The sequence below is a fragment of the Caretta caretta genome, chromosome 1 (genome assembly GCF_965140235.1).
Source record: "Caretta caretta isolate rCarCar2 chromosome 1, rCarCar1.hap1, whole genome shotgun sequence".
Lineage (NCBI taxonomy): Eukaryota > Metazoa > Chordata > Testudines > Cheloniidae > Caretta > Caretta caretta.
In genome coordinates, this window is record NC_134206.1 from 246,374,617 (window position 1) to 246,389,909 (window position 15,293).

The 15,293-nt window shown below is 43.9% G+C and overlaps 1 protein-coding gene and 1 long non-coding RNA gene across 3 annotated transcripts in view; one reads left to right on the plus strand and one right to left on the minus strand.

Moving 5' to 3' along the window:
* Positions 1 to 15,293, plus strand: part of FGD4 (FYVE, RhoGEF and PH domain containing 4) — a 197,662-nt gene that overhangs the window by 55,932 nt on the left and 126,437 nt on the right. The gene's annotated exons all lie outside the window — the stretch shown is intronic.
* LOC125626654 (uncharacterized) overlaps positions 1 to 15,293 on the minus strand; it is a 69,316-nt gene that overhangs the window by 10,079 nt on the left and 43,944 nt on the right. For both annotated transcript variants that reach the window (XR_007353813.2, XR_012665897.1), the window contains exon 2: positions 6,929 to 6,986. This is a non-coding gene — a long non-coding RNA (uncharacterized LOC125626654). The remainder of the gene's footprint in view (positions 1 to 6,928; positions 6,987 to 15,293) is intronic.

Consider the following 15,293-nt stretch of genomic DNA (forward strand, 5'->3'; position numbering starts at 1 on the left):
GACAGGAAAAGAACCGCGAACTTTTGAATCTCATTTCCTGTTTGGCCAGCGTGGCAAGCTGCAGGTGACCATGCAGAGCTCATCAGCACAGGTGACCATGATGGAGTCCCAGAATCGCAAAAGAGCTCCAGCATGGACCGAACGGGAGGTACGGGATCTGATCGCTGTTTGGGGAGAGGAATCCGTGCTATCAGAACTCCGTTCCAGTTTTCGAAATGCCAAAACCTTTGTGAAAATCTCCCAGGGCATGAAGGACAGAGGCCATAACAGGGACCCGAAGCAGTGCCGCGTGAAACTGAAGGAGCTGAGGCAAGCCTACCAGAAAACCAGAGAGGCGAACAGCCGCTCTGGGTCAGAGCCCCAAACATGCCGCTTCTATGATGAGCTGCATGCCATTTTAGGGGGTTCAGCCACCACTACCCCAGCCGTGTTGTTTGACTCCTTCAATGGAGATGGAGGCAATACGGAAGTAGGTTTTGGGGACGAAGAAGATAGCTCACAGCAAGCAAGCGGAGAAACCGGTTTTCCCGACAGCCAGGAACTGTTTCTCACCCTAGACCTGGAGCCAGTACCTCCCGAACCCACCCAAGGCTGCCTCCTGGACTCAGCAGGCGGAGAAGGGACCTCTGGTGAGTGTACCTTTTAAAATGCTATACATGGTTTAAAAGCAAGCATGTGAAAGGAGTACTTTGTCCTGGCATTTGCGGTTCTGCCTTTGCAAAAGGTTTCTGGGGAGGGCAGCCTTATTTCGTCCTTCATGGTAGGACACTTTACCACTCCAGGCCAGCAACACGTACTCGGGAATCACTGTAGAACAAAGCATTGCAGTGTATGTTTGCTGGCATTCAACCAAAATCCGTTCACGCGGTGGGAGGAGGCAAAATGCGACCTTGTAACGAAAGCACATGTGCTATGTATGTAATGTTAACAGCAAGGTTTACCCTGAAAGAGTGTAGCAACTGTTTTATAAAATGTGTCTTTTTAAATACCGCTGTCCCTTTTTTTTTTCTCCACCAGCTGCATGTGTATCAATGATCACAGGATCTTCTCCTTCCCAGAGGCTAGTGAAGCTTAGAAAGAAAAAAAAAACGCACTCGCGATGAAATGTTCTCCGAGCTCATGCTGTCCTCCCACACTGACAGAGCACAGACGAATGCGTGGAGGCAAATAATGTCAGAGTGCAGGAAAGCACAAAATGACCAGGAGGAGAGGTGGCGGGCTGAAGAGAGTAAGTGGCGGGCTGAAGACAGGGCTGAAGCTCAAATGTGGCGGCAGCGTGATGAGAGGAGGCAGGATTCAATGCTGAGGCTGCTGCAGGACCAAACCAGTATGCTCCAGTGTATGGTTGAGCTGCAGCAAAGGCAGCTGGAGCACAGACTGCCACTGCAGCCCCTCTGTAACCCAACCGCCCTCCTCCCCAAGTTCCATAGCCTCCACACCCAGACGCCCAAGAACGCGGTGGGGGGGCCTCCGGCCAACCAGCCACTCCACCACAGAGGATTGCCCAAAAAAAAGAAGGCTGTCATTCAATAAATTTTAAAGTTGTAAACTTTTAAAGTGCTGTGCTTAAAGTGCTGTGTGGCATTTTCCTTCCCTCCTCCACCACCCCTCCTGGGATACCTTGGTAGTCATCCCCCTATTTGTGTGATGAATGAATAACGAATGCATGAATGTGAAGCAACAATGACTTTATTGGCTCTGCAAGCGGTGATCGAAGGGAGGAGGGGAGGGTCGTTAGCTTACAGGGAAGTAGAGTGAACCAAGGGGCGGGGGGGTTCATCAAGGAGAAACAAACAACTTTCACACCGTAGCCTGGCCAGTCATGAAACTGTTTTTCAAAGCTTCTCTGATGCGTACCGCGCCCTCCTGTGCTCTTCTAACCGCCCTGGTGTCTGGCTGCGCGTAACCAGCAGCCAGGCGATTTGCCTCAACCTCCCACCCCGCCATAAACGTCTCCCCCTTACTCTCACAGATATTGTGGAGCACACAGCAAGCAGTAATAACAGTGGGAATATTGGTTTCGCTGAGGTCTAAGCGAGTCAGTAAACTGCGCCAGCGCGCCTTTAAACGTCCAAATGCACATTCTACCACCATTCTGCACTTGCTCAGCCTGTAGTTGAACAGCTCCTGACCACTGTCCAGGCTGCCTGTGTACGGCTTCATGAGCCATGGCATTAAGGGGTAGGCTGGGTCCCCAAGGATACATATAGGCATTTCAATATCCCCAACAGTTATTTTCTGGTCTGGGAATAAAGTCCCTTCCTGCAGCTTTTGAAACAGACCAGAGTTCCTGAAGATGCGAGCGTCATGCACCTTTCCCGGCCATCCCACGTTGATGTTGGTGGGACGTCCCTTGTGATCCACCAGAGCTTGCAGCACTATCGAAAAGTACCCCTTGCGGTTTATGTACTCGGCGGCTTGGTGCTCCGGTGCCAAGATAGGGATATGGGTTCCGTCTATAGCCCCACCACAGTTAGGGAATCCCATTGCAGCAAAGCCATCCACTATGACCTGCACATTTCCCAGGGTCACTACCCTTGATATCAGCAGATCTTTGATTGCGTGGGCTACTTGCATCACAGCAGCCCCCACAGTAGATTTGCCCACTCCAAATTGATTCCCAACTGACCGGTAGCTGTCTGGCGTTGCAAGCTTCCACAGGGGTATCGCCACTCGCTTCTCAACTGTGAGGGCTGCTCTCATCTTGGTATTCATGCGCTTCAGGGCAGGGGAAAGCAAGTCACAAAGTTCCATGAAAGTGCCCTTACGCATGCGAAAGTTTCGTAGCCACTGGGAATCGTCCCAGACCTGCAACACTATGCGGTCCCACCAGTCTGTGCTTGTTTCCTGAGCCCAGAATCGGCGTTCCACAGCATGAACCTGCCCCATTAGCACCATGATGCATGCATTGTCAGGGCCCATGCTTTCAGAGAAATCTGTGTCCATGTCCTGATCACTCACGGGACCGCGCTGACGTCGCCTCCTCGCCCGGTATCGCTTTGCCAGGTTCTGGTGCTGCATATACTGCTGAATAATGCGTGTGGTGGTTAATGTGCTCCTAATTGCCAAAGTGAGCTGAGCGGCCTCCATGCTCGCCTTGGTATGGCATCCGCACAGAAAAAAGGCGCGGAACGATTGTCTGCCGTTGCTCTGACGGAGGGAGGGGCGACTGACGACACGGCTTACAGGGTTGGCTTCAGGGAGCTAAAATCAACAAAGGGGGTGCCTGTACATCAAGGAGTATTTCAGGCAGGACTGCACGGAGGGTTCCAATAAGAAATGGTGCACCTAAGTTATCGTTGTTATTGGAACAAGGAGGTTAGCCTGGCCTCTGATTGATACATGGCTAGATTTACCTCGCTGCACCTTCTCTGTGAGTGACTGCAGTGTGACCTAGAGGAATGAGTCCCCTAGACAGGGGAGGAGGCAAATGAGTACAAAACAAATCTGGTCTATTTCTTGTTTTGACCCACTCCATCTATCTTTTACATCTTTGGTTGGCAGAAGATGGTGCAGAAGGACTGCATGCCATCCACATCTCATGGCTGCTCGGCAGAAGATGATGCAATACGACTGCTAGCAATCCTCATCTCTTGCCTGCCTGGCAGAAGATGGTACAGTACGACTGCTAGCAGTCCGTATCGCCTGCCCGCTCACGATAAGACGGTTCAATAGGGCTGACTGCAGGACTAAAGAGAATGACCTGGTCAAGTCACTCCAAATTTAGTCCCTGCGCCCATGTCTGCCCAGGCGCTCCCAGCCGACGTGGCCAGGAGCACCTCGGACACGACGAGGACGACTACGAGTCGTATTGCACCGTCTGCTGCCAGAAGGCAATGGGTTGCTGCTACTGTGCAGCAAAGCCGTACCGCGTCTGCCAGCACCCAGGAGACATAGGGTGACGGTTACCTGAGCGGGCTCCATGCTTGCTGTGGTATGGCGTCTGCACAGGTAACTCAGGAAAAAAGGCGCGAAATGATTGTCTGCCCTTGCTTTCACGGAGGGAGGGAGGGAACGGGGGCCTGATGACACGTACCCAGAACCACCCGCGACAATGTTTTAGCCCCATCAGAGTGCTCCATTGTGACTGCTCTGGACAGCACTCTCAGATGCCCGATTGTTTGCCATTGCTCTGACGCTGGGAGGGGCGCTTACAGGGTTGGCTTCAGGGAGCTAAAATCAACAAAGGGGGTGGCTTTACATCAAGGAGTATTTCAGGCAGGACTTCACGGAGGGTTCCAATAAGAAATGGTGCACCTAAGTTATTGTCCTTATTGGAGCAAGAAGGTTAGCCTGGCCTCTGATTGATACATGGCTAGATTTACCTCGCTGCATCTTCTCTGTAAGTGACTGCAGTGTGATCTAGAAGAATGAGTCCCCTAGACAGGGGAGGGGGGGAAGCAAATGAGTACAAAACAAATCTGGTCTATTTCTTGTTTTGATCCATTCCATCTATCTTTTACATCTTTGGCTGGCAGCAGACGGTGCAGAAGGACTGCATGCCATCTACATCTCATGGCTGCTCAGCAGAAGATGGTACAGTACGACTGCAAGCAGTCCGTATCGCCTGCCCGCTCACCATAAGACGGTTCAATAGGACTGACTGCAGGACTAAAGAGAATGATCTGGTCAAGTCACTCCAAATTTAGTCCCTGTGCCCATGTCTGCCCAGGCGCTCCTGATCGACCTCACAGAGGCGACCAGGAGCACCTCAGACATGACGATGACGGCTACCAGTCGTACTGTACTGTCTGCTGCCACAAGGCAAGGGGTTGCTGCTACTGTGTAGCAATGCCGTACCGCGTCTGCCAGCACCCAGGAGACATAGGGTGACGGTTACCTGACCGGGCTCCATGCTCGCCATGGTATGGCGTCTGTACAGGTAACTCAGGAAAAAAGGCGCGAAATGATTGTCTGCCCTTGCTTTCACGGGGGGAGGGAGGGAACGGGGGGCTGACGATGTGTACCCAGAACCACCCGCGACAATGTTTTAGCCCCATAAGGCATTGGGATCTCAACCCAGAATTCCAATGGGCAGCGGAGACTGCGGGAACTGTGGGATAGCTACCCACAGTGCAATGCTCCGGAAGTCGACGCTTGCCTCGGTACTGTGGAAGCACTCCGCCGAGTTAATGCACTTAATGCACTTAGAGCATTTTCTGTGGGGACACACACACTCGAATTTATAAAACCGATTTCTAAAAAACCGACTTCTATAAATTCGACCTTATTCCGTAGTGTAGACATACCCTTACAAATTTATTTGGGCATACTGTGAAGGTTTCTGCATCTATTAGGGCTCAGTGGTGCATTCACTGCAGTACCATTCAGGGGCCACCCCTCTGCAATTGTGTGTCTGGTAGGGAAGGGAGTGAAAATGAGCTATCTCATGTGCCACTCCCTCTCTCATGAGGAAATGAAAAGGATAGAATGGGGAAACTCTGCTCAGCAGATTCTGCTCTTCCCTTGTTTCCTGTGGGGTGATCTAAGACCTTTAAAGGATGCTCTAAGCTTCCTCTCCCCACACTGAAACTTCTTGTAAAGCCAGTGGAGCAGAGGTGTGGACAAGGGCAGAGAGGTAGGTGTGGGGGAGCAGAATGTGGATCGATGTGTGTACAGGCGATCCAGGGAGTTTGAGTGGGTATATGGGCAGGGCAGTCAGTACATGAGGGCATACCAAAGGGGGAGAGCCTGAGAGGAAAGAAGAGTAGAAAAGAGAGGGCTGAAACTGACTCAAGGCATGGCTACACTTGTGGACGTAGAGCACTGCGAGTTAAACCCGCCTTCGTAGAGCACAGTAGGGAAAGTGCTGTAGTGTGTCCGCACTGGTGCGGCCACATTTGCGGCACTTGCAGTGCATTATGGGCAGCCAGGAGGTATAATCAGTCCCTACCACCTTGCAAGATGTGCGAGATTCCAGCAGGGCTGTTGCAATGTTTTGGGTGGATGGGAAACATACCGTCATGACTGTCTGCCAGGCCCGATGTGTAACGCTTGGCAGGCCTGATGGTAAGCATGAAGTCCAAGACTTTGGGCCAGTTTATGCTTTTTTGTTTAAATCCATTCCTGAAATGAAGCAGAAACCCCAGAGAGGGATTTTTGTTTAAACCTGAGCCTCTTGCCACTCGACCCTGGACCTGCACAGAATCCACTCTGTATCTCTGTCAGAGGCTGCATGTGGCCTCAAAATGGCTGCCGCTGATGTGGTGGGATTGGCGGGCTAGAGGAGATGCTTTGCATGTAAAGAAGCGGTAACTTGAATACGTTAGAGATGTAACATAGACCAAAATCTGTCTTTCCACAGTATGCATCCGATGAAGTGAGCTGTAGCTCACGAAAGCTTATGCTCAAATAAATTGGTTAGTCTCTAAGGTGCCACTAGTACTCATTTTCTTTTTATAAAGAAAAATACTTGTCAGCAAAATATGCCTTTGGGTGTACACTGGACTGGAGGTTTCCAGTTGCCCCAAACAGCCATCAGAGGAGAGAATTTAGTCATTAGCTTGCTTTTTCTTTGTCTCATTGCACAACAAAAAATAATTTAAAAAGTGCCACATTGTATCTTAGCTCCCTGTTCCTGTCAAATTAAAAAGATTCTATTGAAAGGATGTGCTATTACATTTTTTTTAAAATGTACCAATTTCTTTAGTGTATTCCAAATGTCTTAATAAAAGATAATTTTGGCCTAAGCTTGAAAATGCACAGCAAGCATTTACACTTTCAAGAGAGACCTTCAAACTTGATCTCCCTTTTTTGGTTTCTATCTATCAGCCTTGACATATCCCTCTTCTTCATAGCTTGTGCGTTTGTGCACATGTTAGTCTTTTGATATCTTCAGTAAGTGCATATGTGTATAGTAAAGGAAAGAAATGCCTGGTAAACACTTTATTTTTATTTTTATATATATATATATATAGCCTATACTTACTTTGTACTGTGTGGATGTCCAAGGCTTTGCTAACCACTTCCTAATGTAGTCTGACCACCTAGCAAAGCAGAAAATAGTAATTACAAACCTTATTTATTTCTATTTGATCTCTTCAGAATAGCTTCATTCATGGCTGTCCCTAGACGTATGCTGTCCCCAAATCATAATTCTTGGGGCTCAAATGAGTTGCATATTCTGCAGTGCTAGGAGTTCAGGTAGATGAAAAAGCAAACCACTAGCAGCTCATTAATTTCAAGAAAGGTTACCTTGGTATCTTTTTTCAGAAGAAAGTGTACACAGCCTGTAGGTTTTTGTCTGACCACCCATGAATAGTATCAGCCAGCCTGATCTCTATAATAGAGTTAGGATGAAGTTATTATGTTTTGATCATGTCTACTATATTTCTTAGTGACTGAGAGAGGTGCTGTAAAATAATTGTAATAACCATCAACAGCAAAGATCTAGGACCTTGTATGGGCAGAGTCAAATGGGGATTTAAGTATTTTTTTTTCTTCAACCACTGATAAAACGTGTTATTTAGACATTAGGATTTCATAGCAACATTTGATGCTAGTGGTCTTGAATTCCTAATGTGACAAGTGGTGTCATTCAGTGAGAGATTTAATAATTTTTTTTCCCTGCCACTCGCTTCCATGCATGCACATGTGCTAGTGGAGGAGATGGAATGGAAAGACTCTCTTTCAGAACTATTAACCTATAGACTGTTCAGTTGCTTTTAATTAAGAATATAACCAATTGGATGCCTGCTAAAAGTTCATAGGCTGAACTAAGCATTTCGTAAACCTATTTTAAAGGTTTAAAATAAAGGACAATGTATCCATTAGTTTCAAGGGTGTGACTAGACAAAATGTTGCCCACTGTATGCATGGATCTGATGTTCTTTGGTTTCATTACACTTCTCTTCACCCATAAGATATTCAAGGCAATGCATTTTAAATTGATTATTGCAGGAATCAGGTGTCAGTCATTTGATCTTTGATTTTAACATCTTTAGGTGACTCTTTCTACACTTTCTGGATGCATATGTCAAGTACTCAGAAATAGTGACTCTTTTGTGTCCCTTCATTTTTTTTTAAAGCAGCCATATGACTCATAGGCAGAATTTCTGCAATAGATTCCTAAAAGGCAACTTACATTTTTGAGAGTGTGTGTGTAATCCACTAATAAACAAATAACTATATTTTATAGGAAATAATTCATCATGCTCTTCTGCAATTTAGTCTCAAATATAGATTTGACTTTACTGTAGACCTAAAATGGTACCAGAGCCACCGCCTATTGCCAACTCTTCTTTCTTATTATTCAGTGGGCTGTCCTGTTCTCATTTATACCTGTGGGCTGTTTACTTCAACAGGTGTACTATCAGGCCTTACAAGAGTTGGGGTATGTCTACGCTTAAAATGCTATAGCAGCACAGCTGTATCACTGCAGCCCTTGAGGGTACACACTATCTACGCCACCGGGAGGGATTCTCCTGTCAGTGTAGGTAATTCACCTTCCTGAGAGGCAGTAGGTAGGTTGACAGAAGAATTCTTCAATCAACTTAGCACTGTCTGCACCAGGGTTTAGATTGGTCTAACTATGCCTGTCAGAGGGGTGGATATTTCACACCCCTGAGCGACGTAAGGAAGCCAACTTAATTTTCTTGTATAGACCAAGCATAGGCCTGTGCTAGACTCCTTTGTAAAAATTTCCCACAATTGCCATCACCAGTGCAGCTCTAATGGTGATATCGGTGGAGAGAACTCTAGTTGATAGGTGCTGGCAGATGCTAGTTTGTGAGGGGTTGGATGACATAATAGTTTAAACATCAGCCACCAGTGTACACTAGAACCTTCTAATATGAATATCACCAGCAAAATTGCTAACAACTTAAAACTTTTGAACTATTTATAGGGATATGTCTGGGGTTTGGGTATAAGAACTGTAAGAACGTAAAGATTTTTTTTTCCACTTAACTTTTTTTCTTTTAGCAGCAAAGACATTGAGTCATATCCTGCTTGCTTTACTTGCTTAAATAATTCCAGTGACTTTTGTTGATTTCAATTGGAATCCTTCCTTGAACAAGAATAGGACTGTGAGCCTTTTATGTGCTGCCGCCTGATGCAAAAGCTTTTCAGAGCATGCACAATAAATAACTGTAAATCATATGACTTGTGTTTTCAGTTTGTGGTAGGACTTTCAAGATGCTGCAGGAGTAAAACTGGACGCATGAGCTGATGTTTAGAGAGTCCATGGTATATGTATTGTTGGAGCCTCCAGATTCATGTTTATGGAACTCTGCTCTTTTTTGTTAATCTCTATGTGAAAAGTAACTATTGAACTAGAAGAGGAATATTTCAAAGGTCCAGTAGGCCAGTGCAAGTATTTTTGCGCATTATGGAAACATCAAGCTTTTTATGTTCAGGACAGATAATATATAAATTACCTAGAAACAATATTGGTCTTCCTACCATGCTAATTCCCTGCCTAGAGAGTGCAAAAAACAGTTGATTTACTAATGAATGAGTCCGATTTTAATAGGGAAATTTAAAATGCCATCTTTATGGCAGTTTCCAACTTTGCTCAATAGGAATGGGTAGTTTGCTTCCCAGCTTATGGCTGCCTCTGCTGCTTAGCCAAAGGCCTTAGCCTAAGAACAAGGCCTCAGACTGTCACACTAAGAGAAGGCCCTTACACCGGCAGACAGTGATTTTGATTCTTTCTTTTATACCTCTATAACTAGCTAAGTGATAAGAATACACCTAAATTCTTAGAGTATAGGCCTTTACAGACAGGCCTGAATATCTATAGCCTAACAGTACTGTGTCCAATTCTGGCCGCCATGCTTTAGAAAAGATGTGGATAAATTGGAGAGAGTCCAGAGGACAGCAACAGAAATGATAAAAAGTTTAGAAAACCTGACCTATGAAGAAAGGTTTTATTAAAAAAAAAAAAAGTGAGCATATTTAGCCTTGAGAAAGGAAGACTGCAGGGAGACCTAAGAACAGCCTTCATACGTTAAGGGCTGTTATAAAGAAGATGGGGCCTAATTGTTCTGTGTCCGCCGAAGGTAGGATAAGACGTAATAGGCTTAGTCTTCAGCAAGGAAGAATTAGTTTAGGCATTAGGAAAAAACTTTCTAACTGTAAGAGTAGTTAAGCACTGGAACAGACTTCCGAGGGAGGTTGTGGAATTCCCATCATTGGAGGTTTTTAAGAACAGGTGGGACAAATACCTGTCAGGAATGGTCAAGGATTACAGAGGGGTCTGGACTTGACCTCTTGATGTTCCTTCCAGCTCTACACTTCTATTATTAGTTTGTTTGGTGTTTTTTTTTTAAGAAAAAAAAACCAAACAAAAAATCCTGTGCAGAATCTAATTCACTGTGTGATAATGGATCACTAATTACCGTGGAACACCAGGGGCATATGGAGTGTCAATAAGTTACCTTGAATATGTTTTATATTTTTCTCTACTAGAAAGTTCCAAACTTTCAGCTGTATACAAAGGCCTCTGCTTCTGTGAGTTCATGACCCGTGTAATTTACTGTAGCAGGCCACAAAGAGTTCCTGAACTCTCCTGCACATTAGTAAAACTATTAAACTTGGACACTCTACCTTCTTTTAAGTCACCTTTGAGGAAAATTTTGTAATATTCACTCTTGATCTTCCTGCTTTCTTCCCTCTTACTCTCATCAACAAATAAGAAAAAAAATAACGCTCTTCCCTCACTGTCAAAAAATCATGAAGTTCACACATTTACAAATAGTCTTGTTTTGATCCTCTGACGAGAACAATTCTTCCTCTTTTTGCACTTTTCCCCTCAACTGTCCCAGAGACTGTCATTATTTGTCTAATTTAGATTGTTAGATCATTCTGGCATGGATGGCATATTCTGATTGTACTTGTATTTGTAAAAGACTTATTAGTATAGAGCAATGATACGGGAAGGATTTGTATTACAGTAGATTCCAAACTGAGATCAAGCTCCCATTGAGACAGTGTCTGTCCCAAATTGCTTAAAAGTAATATAGGCCAGACAGGTAAAAAGGAAGTAGTAGTATCTCCATTTTACAGATGGGGAATTTGGGCAAGTAAAGTCATGCTCTGCCTCAAGTCACATAGGAAGTGTCAGAGGTGGGAACTGAACTCAACGCCTGAGTCCCAATCCTGTCCCTTAACCAGAAGTACATCTTTCTTCTCTAGGAATGGTGTTCTCACAAGTTACTTGACCTGAGAAACAAAGATGTTTCTCTGATTCTATTTCAAGCCTGCAGATCCCAGTTTCCAGTCCCCACTTTGGTGTCCGTGCCTCTCAAGCTGGTGACTAAAGATGGAAATTTTTCATTCTTGGATAAATGTGTTTTTCTTTTTTCTGTATAATTAAGTATCCAGGTGCCAAATGAAATGCAACATAGTAAAATATTGACATGTACATACTGAAGCCAAAATTTACAAAAGCAGGTATCTATCTTTCAATGGAAGCTGCAGGTTCTCACTTCTGGAAATTGGGCCACTGAGGGGCCTAAATAGGGATTTAGTTGCCTAACTTTGGCAACAGAGTATTACTGCACAGACAATTTTTATTTCTTACAGTTGTGGAAAAAGTTTGGTTTTTTTAAAAAAAGATCCCTCTGTCCCCCCTTCAACAATTAAATCTCACCGACAAGAGGTAGACAGATTTAGGAGGCAGCAACACATAAAACAGGTGAATTCCATGGAGAATAAAATAAATTATTGGAAACAGGCAAAACTTTCTTTATTTCTGTGCCATTTGTAGTTGGTATTTTTTTTGATGTAGAGTACAAAAAACTTAGCAGTAAATATAGTGGTGAGGAAATCAGAGACCTTTTAGTTTCGAATAGATTTTTAATATTTATTCTCCACATGCGGCTTTCTTCAAATGAAAAAGTAAGATGCAGTTGTAAACCATGAAATCTGTAAAAAGCTGCCAAAAAGGAGAGGGAAAAGTAATGTTTGTCCTACAAAATTATGAGTCAGAGTCATGAGTGTATGTAGCTGTGAGCATGGCAACAACAGGGCCAGCTGTTCCAGGACTTGCTGTAATGGAAAAAACAGGTGACCAAATGGCAGAATTATAATTTCTCTTGCATTGTCCATCCGTACTACTCCTCAAGGGACAGGATCAGAGTCTAGGCCTGGCTCTACACCCATTGCCATAGTAAGGATTTTTTAGAAGGATCAGCCTTCTAGCTAGCAAGCTTTCAAAAAATTTTTTAAACTAAGAAGTACAAGTGCTTCAGTTTTTCTGAGCCATCTGTGGTACACTTGTTTTATTAGGGTACCTACACCACTGCTAGAATGCCACCAGGGCATGACTGCACGTGGTTGGTAATACAAATGGAAGGGGCTTTCTTTAAAACCAAAGCAAGCTTCGTATAGTTAAGTTCTTGTCGTTGCTCCAGCTTCGACACATGGATTCCTCTTCTTGTTGCTTTGGTCCAGCTTTATCAAAGCTCCACTTTCTTTCTGAACACTTGCTGTTGCTTTTCTTCCTCTTCACTTGGCTTTCAAACTTCTAATTGCCCTGTTACAAAGTAGACAATGGGAGTTAAATTTCTGAGCCACTTCTGGTGGATTGGATACATTTATATTATTTGAAATCTTGTGTAATCCACTAATACTGTATTCTTACAAGTTCACATTTCTCTTGCCTATGATGGTTCAAGTTGGATGATGGGGCAATGGCATATAACTAAAATTATATAGAGAAAAATGCTGTTTCCTAAAATGCACTGAACTCTGGCTCTTAGCACGTACAGTGTAAGTAGCAGAAACAATTTGACTGTCTTTGGAGAAGAAGCACTTCTACTGTGAAGATAAAAAAGGCAAATAGTACAGAAGTCAAACCTCAACATTTTACAGGATGTTTTGCAAAGTGGTTTAGAAGATAAACCTAAATGTGTGGGGGTTTTTTCTTCCTTCAGGAGAAAAACTTGAGCATGAGAACCTCTGGCAATTCCCATTTTTTAATTTCCCTCAACCTTATGCCATAGACATTGGTAAATTCTGGCAAAATATGGCTGTTTAACATGGAGTTTTTAGTTTTATTAAATATTGCCTTTATTGAAGGGGGAGAAAAGGCAATTGTGTTCATCTCTAGATGTATTTTATCATATGTGGAGATCCTGGAAGATTTCCCCTCTTCTGCTCCCTTTCCCCCCACCTCCAAAAAAAAAAAAAAATCCAACCAACCCACCCACTTAATCGGTCACCTCTTCTAGCCAATGTGCATGAGAGGCTGCTGAAGGAGATAGCAAGGCATTCTGAGTTCTGGTGTCATTGTCCAGATGATATGTAGCAGTGTTTCATTTCCATCAGATTGTGTTCATGTTGCCTGACCAAAGCTGGGGTGTCAATGAGAACAAATGAGTTGAAGTTTCCTCCAGAAAAGATTGAGATGATGTGGACTGGAGGAGAGATGCTGATTAAATAGCTGGGGTGGTTCCAGCTGCCATTATTGAGGAAGTTTCTTCACATTTCACACATTGGGGATGTTTTGAGATCCCTGACTGTTCCTGGAAACTCAAGTGGAATCAGTAGCCAGAAATTGTCTCACTATTTGCTCTCATGTGCAAATCAAGGCGGGGTCTTAGATTTATAAAGGCCTGAATAGCTTGGGACCTGGATACCTAAGAGGCCAGCTCTGTCCCCATGTTCCACTGTGGCAGCTGAGAGCAGTTTAGATGCTTCAACAAAATGATATAGATAAAAATATCTGTGTGCTGGTGGTGTGGTGTTTGCAGTGCAGCGAAAGCCCACTGGCCCTGGGCCAGCAAGGGAAGCAATTTTCAATCAGTCTGGTATTTAGGGTATGGTGCTGAGCCTGTCTCTTATCAGACTTTAATTGGAAGGGATGTGTGGGCTTTTTTAGGATGGTATTGATTTTGTTTTGAGCAGGCCTGTTACATTTTTCTTAATTATTAAGTCCTATAAAATTCAAAAGGAAATTGTTTATACACCATATTATTTGTATTGCAGTAGAACCTTGGAGTCCCACTCATGAATCAGAGCCCCATTATGCAAGGTACCCATCAGTTTATATTGGGTATATTTTATATAATGAGTACTCTCTCGAATATGTTCTGGAGAAATACTGGCAAATGGAAACTCTCTTAGAATGGGTTTCAGAATAATAGCCATATTAGTCTGTATTCGCAAAAAGAAAAGGAGTACTTGTGGCACCTTAGACTCAAATAAATTGGTTAGTCTCTAAGGTGCCACAAGTACTCCTTTTCTCTTAGGATGAATTCTAACACTGGTGTGAGTTGAGTTCCCCTGCCCTCTACTGGATGGCGTATTGTTTTATAGATTTCTATTCTGGTTCACCTGTTGGACCAAACTCATTTGTTAAACTTATTTTGTTAGCACTCCATCAGTCAGGTGCTTTAAATGCTAAAATGCGATCCATTATTTAGTCTTGTCTTTCAATGCTAGAGATCTAGGTACACTGTTGTAGTAGTGTTCATATCCACTTACGTGTAAGGCTAAGATCTCAATGCTTGACCTATGTATTGGACCTATAATGCTATGTAAATAATTGCATTTAAAAGTACAACTTATGTAAATGTTGAATAACCTAAACCAAAAGACACTGTCCTCATCCACAATATGTATTTTGATCTCTGCTACGTTTGAGGTTAATTTCTTGCTTATGTGTTGATGAACATTTTGCATGATGGTGGAGGTCCCTGTTGGTGTCATGAAAGACACTGTATTAAATTAAGCCTGGAAAATGGAGGCCAGAACATTCAAACTTGGGTGCCTTAACTTACCCAGCTACATGCATCTTACATTTTAAAGATGCTGAACCCCCTCTGTAGGGCTGTGGTGGGGACATAACATTCATGTGGGGGGCTGAGGGGCGGTTTAGTGGCTGTATTGAATCATGTGTGACTGAGGTGTTTTTTTAAACAGATGGAGGGATGATATGGTAAAAAAGTAACCAAAATCTTATACAGTTGGATAATGGAAGTGACACAATAACGGGGAAGGGACAGGAGGAAATTTGAAAGTGGGAAGGGAGTACACTCCAGATAATTAACACTGAACACTGCATAAAATATAGGAGAGAGAAGCAGAATATAGTTGCTCCATCTCTCTCTAACTGGTCCCTGGTGTGCAGTCAAGGTATGATTATAAGAATCAGATGAAAATAAAGAGGAAATTAAGTTGACCTGGAAGGACAGCAGAAAGTGCTCTTGAACAGGTACTGCACAGCAGCCCATTTAAACCACAGGTGTTGTAGCTGGCAAGTTTTTGAACTCCCAACATATGCTGGCTCAGTGCCTCATTTACAGAACAACTGGGACAAAGGACAAGACTGTGGTAGCCAGCTTTAA